This window comes from Larus michahellis, chromosome 6, assembly GCF_964199755.1.
Source record: "Larus michahellis chromosome 6, bLarMic1.1, whole genome shotgun sequence".
NCBI classification, from domain to species: Eukaryota; Metazoa; Chordata; class Aves; order Charadriiformes; family Laridae; genus Larus; species Larus michahellis.
Window position 1 is genome coordinate 50,365,169 of NC_133901.1, and position 23,006 is coordinate 50,388,174.

General features: G+C 38.5%; 1 protein-coding gene across 4 annotated transcripts in view; it reads left to right on the top strand.

Annotated features, from left to right (window-relative positions):
- The first annotated feature begins 1,697 nt into the window (after positions 1 to 1,697).
- Positions 1,698 to 23,006, top strand: part of USP54 (ubiquitin specific peptidase 54) — a 103,296-nt gene continuing 81,987 nt past the window's right edge. For 2 of the 4 annotated variants that reach the window (XM_074590442.1, XM_074590444.1), the window contains exon 1: positions 1,698 to 1,794. The gene's annotated coding sequence lies outside the window, so the exon portion shown is untranslated. The remainder of the gene's footprint in view (positions 1,795 to 23,006) is intronic. The other 2 variants (XM_074590435.1, XM_074590447.1) reach the window with 1 other exon arrangement.

Sequence of the window (23,006 nt, forward strand, 5' to 3'; positions counted from 1 at the left end):
TGGGCCTTATTGCACAGGACCTCCCCTGCTCACAGATGCTATACAAATTCAATTACACTGAAGAGCGCTTTAGTCAAACTCCACAGCGCCTGACTCAGATGAGTAATTACTTCCATATTCTATTATAAAAACAGCCATACTTTAACGGGCCTGAAGCTAGCATGGATTCAGGGCTTCATTATATCTACTATCTCTAAATGTTTCTCTTAATTATCTCTGGTCCCTAAGAGAGGATTGAGGCCTTCCTCATTTGCTCTCTCTCCCAGTACAACTGGCTTTATTCCCAAAGCAAAAGACTGAAATGGGATGGGAAGCCACAACAAGTAAACAAGCATTCTTCCAAAGGCACAAACTTTTTTTGGGGTATTATTGTAGTGGTGTTAGAAATGCTACATTAACAGCAGCAGCACAAACAGTATTGCAGACACCTGTATATACAAACAGTATGTTTTAAGTGTTTGCTCTGGGCAGAACAAGAGGTAGTCCCAGTCCTTCAGGCATACCACTGACAGTATACCTGAATTATCAGAAATACATCTTTCAGATACAGAACATTATGCATCAACTCACTTCTTGTATGTAAAGATGGGGTTCAACAACTGGATAAAAAGAACTTCCTCCACAACTTACAGAGCTGGTGGCACTCCTTTAAGGACTGTTACAAAAGGCATATCTCTAAGATGTTGGGAACACTGAAATACAAGGGCAGAAAAGAAAGTGTGTTAGCCCTCATATCTTCATTGTTCAGTCTGAGCAATTAATTACATTGTTTATCCAGGCTGCTAGCACTGAGATACCAACTGCTCATGGAAATGTCAGTCCCCCAGTAATCTCCAGGCTCTCTCTACACACATGATCCGTAATTCACAGGAAAGGACACACTTATTTCCGTGGGCTTGAAGAGTGTTTCTTGGATACCAGCAAAAATACTGCTACTCCAGAATTAACATTATTACCAGCACTCTGCAATGGTGACAGGAAAATCACATACTGCAATGTGCAGATCATGCAGTTCAGGGAATGTGAGTTAATAATTTCATACACTGCCTAGTAGTCAGAAAATCAAAATACAAATTTGTAGATTTTATTTGAATTTTCCTAGATCCTGAGATGGTCTAATTCACACCTGAAGTACTTGGACAGATGATGAACCTAACGTGTTATGGGTCTAACCTGTGAGGAAACCCAGCTCTCGCATAAACTACAAGTAAACTTTGCTAGATAGGAATGTACTGGACTGTTATTTGGCTCCAGCCATATCCCACAGCCATCACAGCCTGTACTTTGCAATTGTCCCTACCTGGCAAGCCTCGACCCCTGCCACCTTTGCAGAGCCAGGCAGTTTACCGGGACTCAGGCAGCTACACACCCCCAGAATTATTCCTAGCTACGGCCTGGCTTCAGGCTGGGCCTGGGGAAGAGCTCTACAGGCTGCCGCCTAACGAGGGGGTTGGTTAAACACACCGGAGACCTCTCGCCCCTTCTGGGACGGGACATCGGGTTAGGCCGACTGCCCTCTGAGACGCCCCCACCCAGGGTAGGGCTGCCCTGCACTGAGGGAACGAGAAATGGCGGTGGAGATACCAGACCAGCCCGAAGCTGGCCGTGCTCCCTCAGCCCTCTCGCGAGAGGAGGCGCCCCCCACCGCCAGCGGCGCGGCCCGCGGCTCTCGCGGGAAGATGGCGCCTCTCGCGAGAGGCGGCGGCCGCGGCTGCCCGTAGCTATAGCAGCGGGGGATGAGGGCGGTCTAGGGGAGGGGACGTTGCGCTCCGCGGCGGGACTCGATGCCGGCAGGTAGGGACTTACTGAACCGCCGCTGTGTTCTCCCCTTGTGCCGGGTCCCGCTGCGGCTGTCTGGAGCTGTCCTGAGCCGGGCGGCAGTGGGGCCGTGGCTCCGGCGGTGGGGCGGGAGGGCTCGGTTCCCTCAGCGGCACGGGCGGGCTGGGCGAGCGGCCGGGGCAGCCTGTACCGCGGGGCTGTCAGCGGCAGGGTCCTTGAGGGGCGCGGGGGGAACCTCGGATCCACGGCTCTGGGTAATGCTTAGGGCTTCTTTCCTCCCGTCCCGTCCCCTCAGGGAAAACACCAACTCAGCCGTTAACCGGTTGCTCGCTCCGTGAGCCCGGAGGCCCGCCGGCGGCTCTCCCAGCTCTCTAGAGCGCTGCAGCCCCGTGTGCCCGCACGGCCTGGCCCTAGCCCACGCGTGGGTAGGCTGCGGCCGGCAGCCGTTCGGTGCTGAGGTTCCGCCGGGGCCCCCGGGGCCTGACCTCCGGCGTGGTTGTCGGTGAAGGGCCCCCCTGCCTGCCTCAGCTGGAGCAGAGGGACGGAGCAGCAGGTACGGGAAAAGGGATACGGGATGCTAAAAAGGCCCTTTGTCAGCAGGGACCTTTGAAATTAGCATCGCTGACGCTGTAGTGTCAGTATATTTAACTGACATCTAACAACTTATGTTGTTATATGTAAATAACTCAGATGCGATCAACTGCCATTAAAAGTTAAAGTTGTATCGAAGCTGTTGGTTAGAAGAAGCCATTCGGTTATAGTATTACGTGTACTATGCTGGTCCAAGGTAGGCAAAAGCATGTGCTTTTTTTTTTTTAATAAAAAAAAAGCAGAAGCTGTTTGCTTTTCCAGGACCTGATCCCGCTTGAGACCCCTCATTCAGTGGGAGGATTATAAGTGAGGATTCATGAGAATTACAGCCCTAAATAGAAACCACAACAATATACACCTTCTGCTTTCAAAAAAAGTTTCAGACACAATGGCTTTCTGGTCTTTCAGCTCTGTGAAGTTGTTGTGAGTATTGTAGTGGCTGACTGTGCGTGTGAAAAGAATTCAAAGAGCTTTTCAGATTTCAGGACAAATTCTGAGTGTTATAACCATGGAAAAAATACGCATGTGAAATGGGAGGAAAAATAGTTGTGGAATTTCTCATGCAGTTTGAAAGAAAGAAGTATGTACTGAAAACAAACCTCTAAGCTTGTGCTGCTCTTCAGACTTGAAAATCTACAACTGAAAGGTTATGTGCTGCAATATACTTGAATAGCAGTGTTGGAAAACAATAGCAACATAGATAGTCTTGTGCTTGTTTGCAGAGGGAAAGAAAGTACTGCTGTGCTGAGAACTAAACTGGTGAGGTAATACATAACTTGAACAAAATAATTACCAAAAATGTATTATGGACTACAAAAAATTTGAATGAGCCTTTTGAAATCTGTTTTCATTTAGGAAGTAAGAGAAATAATTATAATTTCACTAGATGGGATACTCTTTAAATTCTATTCGAGTGCCTAATCAAGAGTATATCTAATCAAGCATGCTGCATATCATTCAGACTGAATTAAGTGGGAGCCTTTTCTTTTTCTTTTTTTTTCTTTTTTTTTTTTTTTTTTCTCACCTGGGTGATGCCAGCCAGGAAGCCTTTTACTACGCTGTTCTTGGGGTGAGGTGAGGGGGAAAAGTGAACTTGATTTGTCCAGTACAGACAAAGTTACAGTTATCTCAGAGAATTTATAAATTTTGCTTTCTTTATGCTAGTGACATCTTTAAAAAGCATTTCAGTTCATTTCTTTCAGTTGTTGCAGGTAAAAATTATGTCAGTTCTTCTTTCTGTTCTGGGTTAACAGTCTATTTTGAGACTGTAGTCACGAGTTCATTAAAAAGGATAATGGGAATTTAAATCCTTCTTTATCCAGTCCTGGTGATGTTATTAGGCATTAAGCCTTCTTATGCGAATTTTCATGGAGAGTACATAGAAGAGAAAGCGTGTTTATTTCTCATTCTGTGGAGCTTCAAAAACGTTACGTAGGGATGAAAGAATAGTGGCAGAGCTCTTAGGTATCACATTATTGTAGTTACAGTAGGTTCTGTCCACACTAATCAGAATTTAGTCTCTGTTGTGTTTGAGTGCTCTATAAACATATCTATATAAAGAACAGTTGTGGCTGTCCCAAATGTCTTTTGATGCAACTCTGCAAAATGCAGCAGGTGATATAAAAAGGAAACTGAGGCAGGAAGATGAAAGAATTAATAACGAATTGCAGCTATTCTTTTTTTAAAACTGCTTGTGTTACTGTTCAGAACCAATAAAAGTCTAAGTCTTATAATAAACGTCCCTATTGGCACCTGTAGAACTTATTAGTCTTTTCATTTCTCTCATGTTAAATTTAAATCCCTTACACATCCTTTAGTTTCCTAACATATGTTCCACCCACATTTATTCAAACAGTTTATTTTAATTTGTTCTCTGAAATACTCCGCTTCTTGCCTTTGTCTAAACTTTCGCCTTTTAGCAGTCACCATTCCAAAGTTATTGTGTATTTCTGTCACTGAAGGTCATTTCCTAGCACAGCTTTGCAGAGTTTGATGGCAGAGAGGAGTAGCAAGAAATCTTGTTACTGACTGTCAAGGAATTTTGATCATCTTGCATGGATCTCTCTATTGTTAACTGCTACTTAAGTAATAGGTAGTCTTTAATCTTTAAGATTTTGTCTTCATCTGTAGGCAGCCCCCTTTCCTAGGCTTGCACCCTGTGTGTAAGACTGCTAGGAGGAGCCATCTTCTGGCTACAGTCTGGACACTTTCAAAGGCAAGTGACACAGTCTATAGGTCTCTTATTGTGTCTCTTGACACGCAAGTTTACTATGCAGTTTATTGCTTCTTTTGTCTCCGTTATGTCACTCGATGCATGGGTTTCCTCTTCTTTGACCTGAGAAAATTAAAAGGTTTGGGTGGATCTCACCCACCATTGTCTATGGGACACAGGACTAGTGTTTGGCCAAACTAGGGCATCACTTGGCTATGCTACTCTGATTTTATAGCAATAGACTACATGTCAGCTCAGTCATTCAGGTTACTGAACTTATGTGCAATCATTCAGTTGTGAAGTTAACCTGTTGTGGCTTTCCTAAAGTTACAGTAGGTATTCTATTTCTGGAGTTGTTGGAAAAGGAAGGAGAAACTTCAGTATGTTATCAACACCTTAGTAAAACCCAAGGAACCCACAAGGAAAGTGGGAGGCTCTTAAGTTATTTTTTCCATGCTTTCCAAGATTTGTGAGCTGTATGTCTTCTGTTCTAGTTTTAAATGTTAGAAGTGATGTTTCGTGTTCATACAGTGGAAAACTTCCAGTAGATTGTGTTTTCTAGTGCCCTAAACGTGTGAAGTAAAGGTGATCTTGAAAGATGCTGTATTAAAACTTGCTGTCTTTATTCACTTCTGTAGCGTTTATCACTTGGTAAAATGGAGAACTGTGGTACCTGCAGAGCATTTGCTGTGACTGTTGCCAAACTATTAAGAGGCAAAGGAAGAGGCTAGACTTACGGTTTTGAGGCTTAAAACCGTTTTTGTTCAAATCATGAAAGCATCCAGAAAGTTATGTGCTGTTATGGACTAATCTGTACATTTTCTGTCTAACATTTATGACGAAATACTGTAGAAACGTGACTTCATATAATTCGTAGTAACTTGTAAATAAATCAGTTTCTGAATTAAACCCATCTGCAGGGAATACAATTCTTAAGCATTGCTGCTACAAGTGGTGTTCGAACATTTTCGCTACAAATACATCATGACAACATGGATATTAAATTTTACATTCCTTTTATAGAGCACTGTGAACATTTTCATCAAAACCTTCAGCCTTATGAAAGGCATCTTTGAACAAGATATCGAAAGAAATCTTTAGCAGCACTGTGAAATTTCATTTTTAAAAACCTCATAGTGGTGTTTCTTTTCTTGTCTTCTTTCTTTAGTACCAGAAAACCTGAAAGCTTTGTACTGGTACAGAGGTAATTATAATCGGATATCTGAGAGGAAGAAGTAATCTTTATGCACAGAATGATATGCTGTGCTACTGGTGGTGTAATTTTCACTGTTCCTCTGGCACTCTCTCTAGGTCCTGGTCTGGAGATGGTGCCCGAGGAGTAAGAGATTACTTTTGTCTCTGTTCAATTTTTTGTTACTTTGCTGAGGTGAAGTTGTTTTCAGGAGTGCAAATTGTAATGGTGAATTTTGAGTTTGATGGGAACTGGACTGAGCCTGACAAATCAATTTGCAAAGGCCAGAGCTGTCAGATGATAATAGCTTGCCTTCATTACCCACCAGTTTAGGTTTGAACCAATGACCTAGAGGTGAAAAGCTCAGTATTGCATTACCGATCCTCTGATCTATCCATATGTTCTCTTGCTTAAAGTCCCTGTAGTCCTCTTAAACAGAACATGCAGTAAATATTGAGCATCGTTTGCACTTGTAAATACTAGAACAGTGTCCATTCCAATTGTCTGCTGTGCCTGTGAGGACACTGAAGTTAAATATAGCAACAATTTCTTACACTCTCTTGCTTTCCATGAGAAACCCTCATACAAATCTAACCATATGGCAAAGCCCAGCATTATCTTAAAACCATTAACGAAGAACCTATTGCTACCATTAACATGAAAATGAATCCACAGCTCTAAGTAGTGTACTGGGAGTTATTAATAACCTCAGGCTGCTGCTAAGAAAATGGACTTAAATGAAATATCATTAGGAGCTGAGTCATCCCACCAACACTTCTGCATGTTGTATCCAGGTTTGTATTTATCTATGGAAGCCTTTTCAGAGCATATTATCATTATTGCATGTCTACTTTGTTTGTTCTTCATTGAGTATCTTCATTGTGCTCAATGGTTTAAAAAGCGTAATGGAAAATGATTTCCATGGATTTCATAAATTAGATTCAGCAAAATATTTGAAATAAGCTGATAGGAGCGCATAATCCATTTTCCCATTCGTTCTGAGGTAAGATGTTTCTAGGCAACCTACTTAGCAGGAGGAGGTCAAGAAATGTAAATACATGTCCAAGTTATTCTCAGTTTGTGAGGCTATTAAAACAAGTTACTGCTTGCAGGTCATAGTTTCTGTGAGCTGCAGAAATAATAAAATTTACATTTGTATGTATTTGGATTGTCTTTTTATCTCCTTATCCCTCCTCCTCCAGTCCTTAATCCCATTCTCCTCCATAACAAGGGACAGTGCTGTAGATAGTCTGTACTGATTGACCTGCTGCCAAATCAATGAGATGAATTTTCCTCCTTTCCCCTCACTGAAAGTGCAAATTGGGTCTTTTTCCTCTACCTGACCATCAATTTTCATGTAGTCTATAGGAACATAATTATTTTTGAGATCTCTGTGGTTTTTATTTCAGAATGTTGGAAATTGGCCAACTGATTCAAAAGGTGTTGGAAGAAAACTGATTTTGGTCAGATGCTTCTGTGGGCAATAGAAATAATTTGCTGCCTAGTTACTAATGAAATGAGGCTTATGATCATGCTGTCCGATGTATCCTTGGTCCCATTTGTTTTCTCCCCCTTTTTCAGTTAGAGCACCCCACTTATTCTTTTTAGCACAGCATTTCTGGTATACAGGATGCGATCCATATCTGTTTTGTCATTTTTTTTTCCCACTCCTTTGATTGCACTGCACTGATTTCCCAGTGGTTCTGTCATTAAAAGCAAAATGATTGAATTCTCAGGGGGTTTTTTGAGAATTGGAGAAATCAGGTTTTTAAAACTCGTAGATATAAATTGTGAATGTTTCCTTCTTTTGAACGTCTCTCCAAGCTTGAAATGATACCATTTTATGTCGCAGATAAGACTTCAGTGAATTGTGGTTGGCTGTAAAAGTGTGACAGGACGTGAACCCCGGTGATCTTTTTTGCTTAATTGTTTTGCAATAGGCCCTGACTTGTTACGTTCTGCCATAATTGATTTGATGCGTGGATATGGTCAAGCTTGCAGTCCTTGAGTTTGAAGGCTAGAAGCCTGGCTTTTGGAATGGCTTTCCCTTGTCGTCTTTTATAGCTCCAAAAATTCAGACAGTTAAAGCTCAGCTGCTTTCCTATACTGTTTAAATCGGAACAGTTAATGTGGGTTTATAGTAGATGTCTATTTTTAAAATGTAGTCAAGCTTACAAAATGGTATAAACACTTTTTGGCACAAAGGTAGTTTGTTTTTTTGAGTTATGTACATTGCAAATAAGCAGTAAGTAATTGCTGGTTCAAAGGTTAATGCTAAAGACGGAAGTAGGTAGGATGAACTATAATAATGATTGCATATTAATGTCTTATCTAGAATTCTTTTTTATGGTACAGTTTGGCTCACCAAAACTTATACAGAAGTATACGCTGCATACTGTGTGTGTGGGGAAGGGAACAGTTCGCATATGAGAAGCCTATAGGGAATCAAGGGGAAAAAAGCTTTTTCTTTTGCCCTTTTTTTTTTTTTGCTTTTTTTTCCTGCTATCTTAATGAAATTTGTTACGGCATTTTACACTCTTGAGTAAAGTCCAGCTAGCTTGTTCTTTTCTAATAGTTGGTAAAATGTAAATCAGTACTTTGTAGTAGGTAATGTTTGGTGCATGCAATTCCTATGTTTTTATTTTTAAAAAATGGTATGCAATTTGTTACATTTTGACTTTTGAAAATAATGAATGGACTAAAAATATGTAAGAGTGATTCAGACGTGGGAGACTGTTTGAAGAGGAGGCATCTTCTGTAAGTATTTCCACAAAATGTTAAAATAAATGTATTTTAGGAAACAGTTAATCCATAAAGTGTGTCACAAAGCAGAGGATAGCAAAAGACTTTATGATCCTCCAGCTGGTATTCCCCGTAAAATGAACTTATAAATGGATCAATAAACAACAGCTAATGCATCTCAGCATATCGGTACATGAGCTGTACTGTTACACGGAAACAAGTTAATGTCCTCACTGGCTCTGCATGTTATTCAAGAAAATAGGTCATGGTGGGGGAAAGGAAGGGAAAATTTAAAAAAAAAAAAAAAAAAAAAGAGGGGAAAAAAAGTGTTGATTATATACTTTACCTGTTCCCTGAAACTCTTCCATTATACTGTACCTGAGGCATGCTAATAAATAGACAGCAAAGCTTCATAAAACTTGTGATTAGTAAACTGCAGCATTCTCTGTGATCTCTATTATGGACGCTGTTATGCACAGCAAATCTATACAGTACTTATATTGTAATAGATGATATCTGGGGAGTTTATATATATACTTTTGAAGTATGTTAAAAAAAGGCATTGCCAACAAACCCAAATCCTTTGATTATGGATGCCTCATAGATTTTTAAATTTAGGTTTGTATATTTTTCTCAAAGAGAACCAGGAAAGAATGCTGCAGTGTGAGCTTGGCAGTGCTGCAGGATGAACGACAGTTTTTATTGAAAGTGTTGGTTTGGTTTTAAGGTGCTCCTAATTTGTTTAAATTCTTGAAGCTAGACAACTTCCACAAATTTTTCAGCAAAGCTTTTTAAAACATTATTTTAGACATTTCTCTTGAAATGCATTGTTTCAGGAGAGGATGGGTAAGGAGAGAATATAATTTTCCTGTTAGCAGAAAGGTTTTATATTATCTTCTTTTAGATAGCTGGGTTTAAGACTGTTGGTTTGATATGGAAATAGCCATCTTTTGAGAAGAAATACATTCTGTAGTGCAAATGTGTTTTCTTAAAGGGATCTTCCTTTTGGGAAGAGATAGAAAGGTAGTTTAATTAATTTAGTAATGTATTTCTTCTGTCAGTCCATTTACATTTGTTAATAATTATAGCAGTCATATTCAGCAGTATAATTATCACATAAATTAAGCTATTTACCACCTCTCCGTTGTGTTTCTCTCTGTTCAGTTTTTGCTTGTCATGGGTTCTCCTCTGCCTGTCTGTTTGGTATCGCAGCTGCAGCGTGGAAGGGTACCTGGGCAGTTCCACTGTATTCAAGTCTTGCTCTGGTAGGAACTGGCAGTGTTCATAGGCGGAAGATGGTAACGTCTTGTTATTTCTACCAGAAGAGAGAGCTTCTCAGGCTTAAGGATAAAGAGTGACATTTTCAAGTTGAAGTTGTTTTTTCTGACTGTGTAGCTCCAGGAATGTTTCTAGGCAGAAGCAGCAGTACTAGCAAGATCTTATTTTTCAGGATTATTCCGCAAAGGAATACGTGAGGTTTTGTGAGAGAAAATGTGGAAAATGTGTGACTGTTGCAGTGTCATGCCCAACTGAATTGCTTCATTCTGCTGTGAAAAATATTACTTCAAGTATCAATTACAAAATTATATCACTTTTTTTTCCTCTGATAAGGAGTATATGTACTGTTTTGCAGGAGTTAGGATTGATATGTCATTTATCAATAAATTTTAACCTTTGATATATTTTATCTCATGTATGCATAGTAAATAAATGAAAAAAAAAAAAAGTAAAATTGTTTGCACAAGAATCCAGAGCCTAAAATAAGATTTCTAATTAATCCTGAACTCTTTAAACATCTTCTGATGATTTTTTTAATTTGGATTTTCATAGCAGAAAGCATTAAATACTAATTTGTTTTAGTATAGTTTTACTTCAAATTTAGCCGTCTCTGGCAGGTCTGAAAATGGTTATGCTAGCTGTAGTGGTTCTTTCCTCATTTTTCTACCCTCCCACTTCATTTTGATGGTATAAATTAAAAAATTGCAACAATATTCCAGATTGTTCCTGGGCTTTTTTTCTTATTCCAGCTTGTCTGGAATTCATTTGAGTAATGACATGAGTGCCAAATGCCGGGGCCCATATTGTTATCCAAAGATGTGAAGGAATTATGATATTCATCTTGTCTGTAATTGCAAATGGCCTTGAGTATTAATAACATCCAAATTTCAATAATTACTTCAATAAAACAATGGAAGTGTTTTTGAGGCGAACTCTGAGAATTTTCAGTGGCAATTCCTTGTTTTCTACATATTAAATTTTCACTACTTCTTTGTGAGATGCTGGCCTGTTGTGCTGATCTGGAAGTGCCAGTAAGTCTCCGTTTTTATATAGGACGTAATAATGTTTTCATTTGTCCAGTCATATTAATGTCCCCATTCGCTTTGTGAAAATCACTCATAAATAAGCAGTAGGAACTTTCATCATGAAGCATGTGAAGGATGTTATAAATTTGTGGACGTAAATTAAAACAAGAAAGGTTCCAACTGATTGTAAGGAAGACTGTTTTGGTTTTTTTCCTCCATTAGGACAGTCATGCATTTGAATGAGAGGCGGTACAGTTTCCATCCTTAGAGGATTTTAAGACCCAACTGGGTAAAACCCTGAGCAACCTGATCTGACCTCTTGGTTGTGCTTAGAGCATGAGGTTAGACTAGAAGCCTCCTCTGAGGTCCTTTCTAGCCTCAGTTATTCTGTGATTCTGAGTTACTTGTTCATCGCTCTCATCTTCTTCAGCATTCTTTGTTCTGAACGGCATGAGCTGATCATTTGGAATGCTCAGTAAATTCCTTCAGTAAGAGTGGCATCACACGAGACTGAAGAATTAGAAGCATCAACTCTGGAAGAAAAGGAGTGCAGAGAAATTGTTCTCCAACTGTCCTGAGAAGCGGCTGAGGCTGTGGACATGTTAACACCTGCTTTGAAGAATATTTCTGTGAAGATTTGGTATAGATCAAGCCATTTTCCTAAGAGGGCTTAACCAAACTATGAAATACTATGTTCCAGATTTTAATAAATTATGGAGGAACTTGACTAAGCAAACACTAATTTTTGTGCAAGAAATAGAGGATTCTGACACATATTGCAAAATATTCAGAACAGATTCTAGCTGTTGGTAGGATATAGCATAACTTAGATATAATGCACATAAGAAGAATTTGAGCAAGGGAGCCAGCACACTCTTTCTCCTGATGAAACTGAGACAAAACTTCAGACCTACCAGACGAGTTTAGCAGATTTACCAGATTTGTTTTTAAGCAGGAAGTCACCAAAGCACCATATAATGTGCCTGTTGCTGAGCTTGTTGCTTCAACTAAACTTTTTTTCTTTCTCATTTTTTTTTGTTGTTGTTACTGATGTAAACAAAGACAGAAAGAGGCCAAAAATAAATTTTGTTTAATTGCAGTCAGCTGTTAAGCAGACTGAACTGCATAAATCTTTCTAAAAGAATAGCATTGTCAGTTACTTTTCAGTCTTTTAGAAGAAAGAAATGATGCATTTAGATTTTAAAAAAATCTCTTCATGGGAATTTTTTTTTTGAAACTGTGTAAAAAAAAAAAAAATCCTTTTGTCGTCAGAGTTATGTCATGAGAAAGGAAAAATTATAGAAACTATAGTTTATGCCTCTATAGTGTAATTAGTATCTTTTTATGAAGAGGTTAATACCTGCTTAAAGTTACAGCGGGGAGGAAGAAATCTTATTTCTCTATCCAGTAGTAATATTTTCTTCATAAAACTGGTCCTAGACTTAACTGAGGTCAGTTTTGATTTAAATACCCATTTTACATTTCAGTGTTATCCTTTGGTGTTGGAGGAAGATCAAACAGTTGATTTTCATTTATGTATTTTTAAGGAGAGCTCCAGGTTCAGGGCCTGACTGCTGCAGCAGAGCTGCTAGTGCTGTGTAGTGGTGTTCTGCATGGCCGCTCCAGTTTGCCAAATTACTTTGATATGAGGTAGGTGCTGGCGATGTTTTCTAGTGTGAATGCCAAAGTGAGATCCAGCTGCTTGTTTTGGACTGCGCACAGTTGGTAACAACTGAAAAGCAGTTCAAGAAATAGCTTGCCCTTCACTTTCCCCCACAATGATCTTATATCTGTCCTCCCCCACGATGACTGTAGGCAATAAATAGAATTTTAGCACATAAATTAATGTTCGAAATTTCCTTCCTCTACCCATTCCCATTATTTAGGTGTGTAGTCATGCAGTTTTAATTCTGCCAACATTCTTTGTTCTTAAAAAAAAAAAAAAATTAAACCAAAACAAAAAACCCAACAACTACTGAATACAGAGGAAAGCAGTGTCAAATGAAATGAAGGGTCTTCCATTCCCCCCTTTTTTATGAGTATTAAACTGTTTGGTTAGTGTGGGTTTTTTAATTAGTTTATTTTTTCTTTGTCAGAATGGGGAGAAGTTGCCTTAGCTGCTTACCAAAAGACTTTCTGTTGACTGGTAATATTATCACATTAATCAGAAACAGTGGTGTTGATTTTGAGTCCGTTAAGGACTGGTGAGGGGCAGCTCTGGGCTGCTCGAAAGAGGTTGTGGAAGACTCTTGATCTTCAGGAGCGAGATGAACCCTCAGTCCCTTTTAATGAAAGACAGGATTTTTACCTTATCATCATCTGTAGGTGCCCTAGCTCAGGGCAGCATGAAGGCTCTTGGTTACTAGTTCTGTCTTTAATAGTGCTATCCTCAATCCTTCATCTCACAAGCAATTTACCTCCTCAGAAAGAAAAGAAATAGTAATACGATGTACTACTCCTTGAACAAGAAGTCTGTTTGCAGCAGTAGCTGATATGTAGAACTTTCCATTACTCTACAGAGGATTTTTCTTCTGTCTATGCACTTCTGGAAAACCGTTCTTTGTGGTTTTCCAATCAGCTTTCACAGAAGTTTCTATTATTGATCTTGTAAAACCATAATAATACTGATGGAGCGCTACACATATCAGTCTAGCCAAAGCCAATCACTTGAATTCTGGCTTTTGAAACATGTATGCTTGTAACTTTCTATATTAGTAGGAACTTCTGGAAATGCTAATGGTCAAACAGGTGTTCACATCAATTTTTTTTCTCCTGTTTGGGCTTTACAAAACAAATGACATGCCTGCAAAGTCTAATTACTGAATAGTTTCTTCAAGTGTTCAGCACTGTTTTCAGGCTATAATTATCCAAATGACTTTAGAGAGGGGAAAATTATATTCTTCTGCCTTAACAGCATTCACTTAAATGTCTTGATTTATGAATCTGGGGGCAGAGGGGGAAGTATGTGTATGTGTTTGCCTGTCATCTGCATGTTCCTTGGGAAATGCAGTGCCAAATCCAGTGCCTTTCTCTAAGCTTATGTGGACTTAATGTCACAACTCGTTTATCTTCTTGCCCTGTTGGCAGATTGAGACCATTGAAATCATGGTTTTGAAAATTGGAAGTTGGAATAAGAAAACTATCACTGCCAAAAATCCATTGGATGTTTTTATAAAAAAAGAAAAAAACCAAACAAACAAAAAAACCAAAACAAAACGAACAACTATCTTCCTGTAGGAAACACCATCATTTTTGTGGACTTTCAAGGCAAAATTGCTTTGGAGATCCTTTAGTTGCTAGGGAAATTTTTTTTCTCTTCGAGTAAGATTTTATCAATGCATGCTGGTACTGCAGAAATTATTTGGAATGTAGACTAGGATAATGTAGAGCAGCATTTGTCTTCTTTTTAATGATGTCTGTTCTCCTGCTTTCACAGCTGGAGTAACCTCTCTCTTGCAGACAGAAGTTTCTCCCAGGAGAGAATTTCTGCGACTTCAGTGGCTGTTGCCACCTTAGGCAGCAACCCAGGCTTGGAAATACAGACATTATTACAGCTGGAATCAGTCCAGTTTTCTTATGCTGTTTAAATTTCAGCCTTGTGAGTCTCTTATTCCCATTGAAGGAAGTAACAGAAAAATATGTTTGCTGGTACCTTCAGATTTCTGGATGCAGCCAGGATGCCAGCATTGAAAGCTTTGTGTTATGAATGATACAGGTTTTATATGTCACTTGGCTGCATATTTAGTTATGTTTTGATCAGAAATATAACTCTGCCCAATAGAAAAGACAATCAGGTATAATTGCTAGGCAAAGTATAAGAATGCTTTTTCGAAATGCTGCAAATTTGCAAGATGTACTAATAATTAAATAAACAATATCTATTATGTAAGTAATTGGAAATAAATTGATGTGCCTTGCATATTTACACTTTATGCACCTCTTTAAGTCCAATGACATTGCTCGCTTACTCAGCTCTTTCAGATCCTTTGCAGTAAGGAGAAGAAAAATACAGAGGAAAACACAGAAGAATTTGAGTCTGATGTTTTGGTTTCAAATATTCGTGAGCCTTAATACTGAGTTTGCTCATTACATTCGGTCTTCCTGACCATCTCAGTGAAAAACATGAGAGCTACCATGCGGAGTTAGACCGAGTTGTTTTTTTGTTCATGTGGTCCTTTAGTTTGGTGTTTGGTTTTTTTTTTTTATTAATTGTTTTGGTTTCTTAGGAAGGATTTTGGCTAGGGTTACATCATTTCTATTGGTCAAGCAGTGTCAACTGTGGCCTAAAGAAAACACATAGAGAAAGACTATGGGAGAAACAATGCAAGCCTAAAATGGGTCTTTCTGTGTTTGTTTTTTATCTTTTCAAAGGTCAGTAGTTAAGGGGTATCAAGAACTAGATCTAGATAACAGTCTGTAATTGCCTCTGATTGACCTGTCCTCCATTAATAAATCTAGTCTTTTTTAACTAAATTTTATTTTGACATAGGCAATGTTCTGTGGTAGGGAATTCCACAATTTATGTGCTGTATAGTAAATTGGTATCTCTATATTTGTTTTTAAACCTGTTGCCTTGTAATTTCTTTGCTTTCCAGATTATAGTATTGTGAGATAATGCGTAATCACTTGTGATATAGAGACCTCTATTGCAGCCCCTTTGTTCCCTTTCTACCTACCTGGTCTCCTTGTCTTCTTTTGCTGTATCTTTTGTGGCTCTACCTTAGTATTTCAGGGATGTGGTGGCAGGAATTATATATAATAGTCAAACTTTAGAAGCATAATGGATTTACACAAATAATACTTGGGTTTTTTTTGTGTGCCCCAGGAAGATCTTGGTGAAGTCTGTGTACAGAACCATCTGGTGGTCTACAGTGCTTGATACACAAAAATTTTTTGCACTCTTATCCAAAGCGTTTGACTGCAGCTTTGCTCTTTGTGGGGGAGGTTAGCCCTTGCTGGGAGTATATTTGTGTTTAATGATCCCATTGTGTTCTATGCAGTTGCACAGCTTCCTAGGTTGCTTGTGGAAGGTGTTTTTAGTGAGACAGTATGTTGTTTAACTTCCTTGGTCTTTGCCTGGCTCTAGATTAATTCTTGCTTTGCCCAATTAAGCAGGGATAACAAACATCTGTGTCTGCAGAAGTAATAATGTTGGCAAAAGTTATGTGTACTCAGTAAAATATAAGCATGTTTTTAAAAAGAGCTATGGACGTGATCTGATTTTTAAAAATGTAATCAGTTTAAACTTTGCAGTTTCAAAGCAGCCAGTTTTTAAATTGCAAAACTGTTGACCTATTAAAGGGGAAGTAAATATAAAGGAGAGAAGGCTGGCAGGCTCTATTTATTGGTAAATACTTAAGAAAGGAATATGCACAACTTTTTTGCTTCAGTGTCTTTAGGTTTAGCTTGTCCATTCAAATAGTAGCCATTGGTGAGTTGATACTATGGAAAAGATGACAGCGCTTAAAATTTTAAGGAATGAGAACTGAGCCACCACAGCATTCGTTTCCATTGGGTATTTATTACATCAGCCTCCGCTCCAGCCTTTCCTGTCAAAATGTATGTAGCCGTTACCCAGACTTAAAATGTGCTGGAATCAGGGTCAGCTGCTTTATATGGCACCACTCCCTTGCTGCTTGTGATGAATGTCCAGAAACAAGGCTTCCTCTGAAAAGCAAGGGGTTGAGGATTTATTTCTTGTCTTTGCTGTGTAAGCAGGCAGTATTCCTTTTACTGTTTGAAATTTCAAATTAATCTAGGCGAATTCAGTTCTCAGCATGTTTTTCACCTTTTTTTTTTTTAACCAGAATTCTGTTTTGAGTCTTTCAGTCAAGAAATTTCAATAAATTTACTTTGACATGGTATCATGAGTAGCTAGAACGGATGGGCACAGAGGCTTGGCTTGTCGGACGATGTTAGTGTAGAACTGGGAATAGAATTTGGGTGTTCTGGCTGTTCCAGTGCTGTCACATCCCCAGTTCAGCGAGAAGAGGAACCAGACCTTTTGCTGTCTGTCTTCTTACAGAAATAGTTCTAAAATCTGTTAACTGCTTCTGGGCAGGGAGCAGGGGGATGGAATTCTTCGACAATATGCAAAGTAGTGTAATGAAACAACATTACAATTAATTCTTGTAAGTTAGCAGATGATTTTGCTAATGTAACTTGTATGCATATCTATACACATGAGGGGGACGTTAGATTTAATTCAGAAGGTCAGCTGCATAGTTCAGTCTTTCTCTGCATATAGATTAACCAGCAGTAGTTATTTCTTGTTATGGGTCTTGACCATATAGACAGGATGCAACTGAGCTTGCAGCTAATACTAAGCATAAACAAGCATTGTGAATACAGGCTGTACTACCCGTTCAAATTCTGTAAGAGAATTGTTAAACTAAATACGTATTTGGTTTGAATTCCAGTGTGGTTGTGAATAGAGCATAGAAGCTAATCATGTAGCAGATAGTGAACTAGATATGAGACAGCTCTTAGTCCTTTCCAAGTTCAAAGGTAATATTAGGAGCCTGCATCAATAACATTTTTTTGTATTGATGAAAATAGCTGTGACATACAAAGCAGCAGTGCAAATCATGTCTGCAAGATATGCCTTTTACCATGTTAATTTTCCTAAACATATTAGTTCTTGAGCTCTGAGTTTAAATGATTATGGTATGGGAGCTATAGCAGTTAATCTACTTCATGTTAAAGAAAAACAAACACAGTAGTTCTTTCATGTCTCTTTCAAAATATACTGAATGTCAGCCCACTTCAAATTGGCCGGTAAAATGCTGATAGTGATTAGTATTAGTGTTCAATATTGCTAAGAGGATCAAAAAAACCAGTAACATTTGTATTGTTCTTACAAGTTTACAAAACATAAATCTTTTTTAAAGTGTGCCTATAGCAAAAAGCAAACAAACAAAAACCCCAAATCCCACCAGTTGAAGCCTGAATATTTGTCCTTGTAAATTACTTTGCCTCATCAAGAAAAACTTGGTAAGCTGTAAATTAGTGACTGAGCAGTTGCAACATAAATTTTCTTTTGTTAGTATATTATCTGAGATTGCCTTTGAGTGTATATAGTTAATTCACTAGTGGTTTATACAACATGTTTTGCTTCTCAGGGTAATTGGACTAGAAGTGCATTAGTCAGTTAATGCAGTTCAGCTGATGGTCACTATCTTGTTAAGTCATGATAAATCAGTGTTTTAGCTTCCGTCTGTGGTGGACAAAGCAGGTTATATCTGGAATGGTATTTTGTTTTCTTCAAAACCATGAGTATTTGTATTATTAATTAGGTAAAGCCAGATACTCCCCAAAAGCTAAGGATTAATTTACCATCTTAACCTACACAAGCAGTATTTTCATTATTTGTTAAATGTTAAACTTGTTAGATTTTGCTCTGCTATTTATAAAGTATTGTAATAAAATTATACAATGTGTCAGATTAATTTTGGATAATCTTAGGGGAACTAATTAATTTTAAAGATATTTTTGCATCCTAACTATCCATTTTTATTAATTACAATTGTATTACAGTATCCTACTTCTTCTGGTTTCTGGTATTTATGGCAAGATGATGAAATTTTTCAATAAAGGGAAGGGCTGAAGGCTATGATTATGCTTAGTGTACACAGAAGATAACAAACAGTTTTCAGTTTTGTGTAATCATTGTATAATTCTTGTGAAAAGGAAATAAGCAACTTGGGTGCATGGTGAATACCGTACAATACACTTAAGAAAACTTAGGTATTAGCTATCTGGCAAAAATTAGCAGAGCTGCACTAGAGCTGCTGATGTCTTTAAACATTTTTTCTTCCTGCTCTTTGTTGCTATTTTGAAATAATGAAATCAAACATTTAAGTCTTAAGCTGCCACATATGCATGTACTATAGTAGGAGTCTATTATTATGTAGTTTAATTTTGGGCAATGACAGCAACTAACTAACGTTTCTAAATGAAGTGGTGCAACAATGTAGGAATGTGCAGGAGGGTGGCTGGGTTTGTGCACTGTGCCATCAGAGCAAATACGCTGCGAGAGACAGAGTATCTGCAGGATCGCCTGCGTCGGGCTTAATCCTGTTTTTTATCTGCAATCCCTTATTCAGTATACGTGCATGAGTATGTGAACAAAGTACTCAGCCCACCCATCCAGCCCAGCTCTGTCTGCCTGGCTGGGTGTACAGAGACAGGTTTCATAACTGATACAGAAGCGATGATAACATGCTGCAAACGATCTGCTAATTGGTCTTCCCTAGCTGGTGCGATGGCAAGTCTGGGTTGCAGAGCTCCGGTTCTGTCCATATTACTGTCTTATTGCAGATCTCCTCTGTATTGCTGTTGAAGTAGAAACGGCCACTCCGTTTAGAGGTACCCCTTCCTTCTCTCGGGGTCTTGTCTTGTCTTGGAGCACTGCTGCCTGCTGAGCAGCCTTCACCCCAGTATATCCATAGCTCTCTAATGTGGGGTTTTTGATAGCACAATTTTGTAAGATGTACTTGAACTAAGTGCTATGAAAAGATCCTCAAAACATTAGCAGAAGAGCAGTATAAGTGAGCAGCAGTTAGCACAAGAAGGAGATAAAAAGCACAGAGAATGTGTAAGATGGGTGGCAAATCTGAAGCAAGCATTCTGCATATTACTTAGCACTTGGGTAGGTTATTTATTGGCCAGACCTGATGAAATTAATCCTTTGGCATGTTAAAGAAAAGGGAAAAAAAAAAAAAAAGTGACCAAAGCTATCTCAGTACCACTAGATGCTATTTGAGATGCTGGAAGACCTGAAAATGAAAAGGAGAGATGGGGGAAAAGGAGACAGGAAATTATAGACCATTCCTCTCAATCTTCCACATTTTGAACAAATTCTTGCACAAACTATAGAAGTCTCTGGGAGACAAGAAGAACATGAGTCACAGACACCATGAATGTAGGAAGAGTAAATAGTCATGCCAGTTTAATTTTCTTCTGTAACATGACAATAAGGCCTGTGAATTGACAAGAAAAGTGTGAATCTTAATATTTTCATGTTAGTGAGTTCTTTGGCACTGTTTCATGTGATAATCTTACAAACAAGTGAAGAAACATGGCCTGAAAGAAACTATTGTAGAGTAGGAGCAAGACTCACTGGATGACTGTGCCTAGTGGGTGGTTATTAACGATTGTCTGTCAAAATGAAATGGTTGTATTGAATGTGGATCCACCACGGTCTGTTGGGTCTGTACTCATTCTGCTTTGCTTCAGTCTTTTCGTTAATGACCTTGATGATAGAGTAGAGAGTGTGCTTACAAAATTGATTCACTAAAAATGCCCCCAGAAGTTGGAGGGAATGTATATACATAGGACACAAGTTTAAGAGCACAAAATTATTTTGAGGAAATTGAGAAAATCTTAGGAGATAAATAGGGACAGACTGAAGATCTACACTTAACAGAAATCATGAAATACAAAAATACAGGCTAGGGAACAAGTAATTAGGGGACAATTCTCCAGAATTACTGACGTTGTAAAAGGGCAAACATTATATCAAGAGGGATAAAAATGAGTATAAGCTGTAAAACATATAGAATAATCTTTTTTTTTTTATCTATGGGTAAGTCCTCAGTTGAAGTGTTGCATCTGATTAGGGCATATGACCCAAGAAAATACAGATCAGCTGAACAGAGGCCTGGAGAAGAGTAATCCAGTAATTTGAGATCTCAAAAATGGGGCCTAATGGGAAAGACTGAAATAATTTGAACTGGGGAGAGGGTCAGTGTGCAAGACCCCAAAATAGAACTGGAAAGCATAATTTCGAGCGTGTATGTAGTAGGCTATTTGAAGAAGGTAGGAAGCTGTCAAGTGTGAGGCTCAACCATGACCAGTAGGGCAAGACAAGCGATTTTAAGTTGTTGCAAAACAATGCAGATTAAGTCTTGGGCCAGGAGCAAAGGACCAGTTCCTGAGATAATTGACTGTTGTTTCTCTTAGGGCATTTTCTTTTTCTAGCTGTATTTTGAATAACAACATTACTTTAAGGCTGATGAACAGTATGTATAGACTTTTTGGAATGATACTGATTAAAAAATGATCAGTTTATACATGGAGACAGTTTACACTGAGACAGTATCCACTAGACAAAATGATGATGCAGACAGTCTCCATATTGCCAGGCCTTCCACTTCTAATGTCCTCTAACTCGATAGCCTTCATCTTGTTTTTGTTGGTACCTCAGTACGTAAGTACTAGGTATATCATGCAAGATTTTCAGCTCGCTTTTCTTACTTTATGCCCTTGACAAGCCTGTCAATAGTCAACTTCCATTTCTGTTTCATTTTCATAATGGCTTCGGTCGTCAGTCTGGCACTTTGGGGACTCAACATATTATTATCATAAAAAAACAAGGAATGTACTGTAGGTAATTGTTTTGTTTATAAAATCTTTCCCAATTTCCATTGTGTATTTCTCCACTGTGAAATGAGTGCAGCCTCAGTTACCTGAGGCTGTAACATGTGTTATTAGCATACTTTGAGTCTTTATTTGCATTGTTATACCCTAGAACACACGTCTTTAATCATTGCAGTTGGAAATTACCTTGCTTAGCAGTTTTAGTTTCTATTTTCTCAAAGAGAAATAAGTGATTGCATGAGTCAAAGCCAACAGCCTGTGTACCGTGTAGCCAGCCAAACCTGAATTCTGTGCCTAAGAGTGGAATTTGTCACAGCTTCAAGCACTTGTTAATGGGGCTTTTTGTTTAAGTAAATGTGAAGGAAATTCCATCATTTCAGTATTCCTTCTTTCTAATAATTTACTGTGAGCTGCTTCCAATTTACATTTTTGCTGCCTTTTTTTCCTTTTTTTTTTTTTTTATTAAATTACTTATTTATTACTTCTTTGCCATTTTGAGATGTTTATGTGAGAGAACCTGGAAGTTCTGACAGCTGGACAGTAGGTGGTGAGCAGCTTTTAAATGCAGGGCACATGTCTGATGTGGAAAATTTAGGGGTCCAACATCCTGCAGGGAAACATTCTGGAGCTTTTAAATGGTGGAGTTTTTTTGCATATCACAGAAAGGATCAGGGTGATTTGAAATATGTGCTTGTTATTGGTTTGGATATGAGGGGATGATTTGAACTCCCTTCTCTTCAGCTAGATTACTGGTTGCTCTTATCCTGCTATTTTGCTTCTCCATCCTACAATGAATTTGGGCTAAATTCTGTAAATTCTAATGCTTTTCCTTCATCACATACCTTGCTTTCCTAGCTGGATGGTCATTTTCATATTATCTGCAAGGGAGGTTATTGCTGACATTGATTATTTAAATGTTGATAATTAGCTTTCAAATTTTCAAACAAATACATGTGGGAGAACATGGTTTGTGCTTGTTCGGGCTCTGGTCTTATTTCACTGGTATTCTTTTTAACCACTGGAGCCAGAAATGCTTGCTTTTAAATTGAAAATTTTAGACCTAGCTGTATGACTCCAGCAGTTTGATATAGATATTTGGAATAAATAGGAGGACTGTAGTGGAATGCAAAGTAACACAGTTTATTGCCGATGAATACTCGGTGATAAAATAATTTTTGAAAAATATGCCAAAAATGCTAAGTCTCTGAAAGAATGCCAGTAGCATGTGCCACTGGAATTGGAAGGATGAGACTAGTATGTAGGAGGAATGTATAATAAAAGACATACCATAGTATAGAAGCTGCAAGATGTTGCAACCTCATCAACCAGCTCTAAGCGGTATTGATGCTTCTGGGTGTACGAGGCAAAACCAGCATTTGGTGCAGTTCAAATGATGTAGTTGAGAATGCCTGGGGTTTGGGAGTGCTGCGTTGCTGCCAAGCCGAGTGCTGAGCTCATGCCAGAGGGCTGTTGGTCAATGGATAATTTCATGTTTTATCTTACCTATTATTTTTGAAAGCCATAGGTAGATCGGAAAACTCATTGCTTTATTTTGTCTTAAAGAGATGGAATATGGACGCCTTAAATAACTTAGTTTTTCATGGAACTAGACTTCTACCTTGCTTCGCTGCACTTGAAAATCTACTGAGGAAGCACAGACCAGCTGTCTTATTGCTTATGGTTGCACTTTCTGTGCTTGACTTAATGAAGATAATAATTAACTTGACCAACAAATTTACTTTTGCTTTGCTTTATTCTGTAAAGAAGGATGGCTATCACCATGGAATGCTGGATTAGGTTGTTGGAT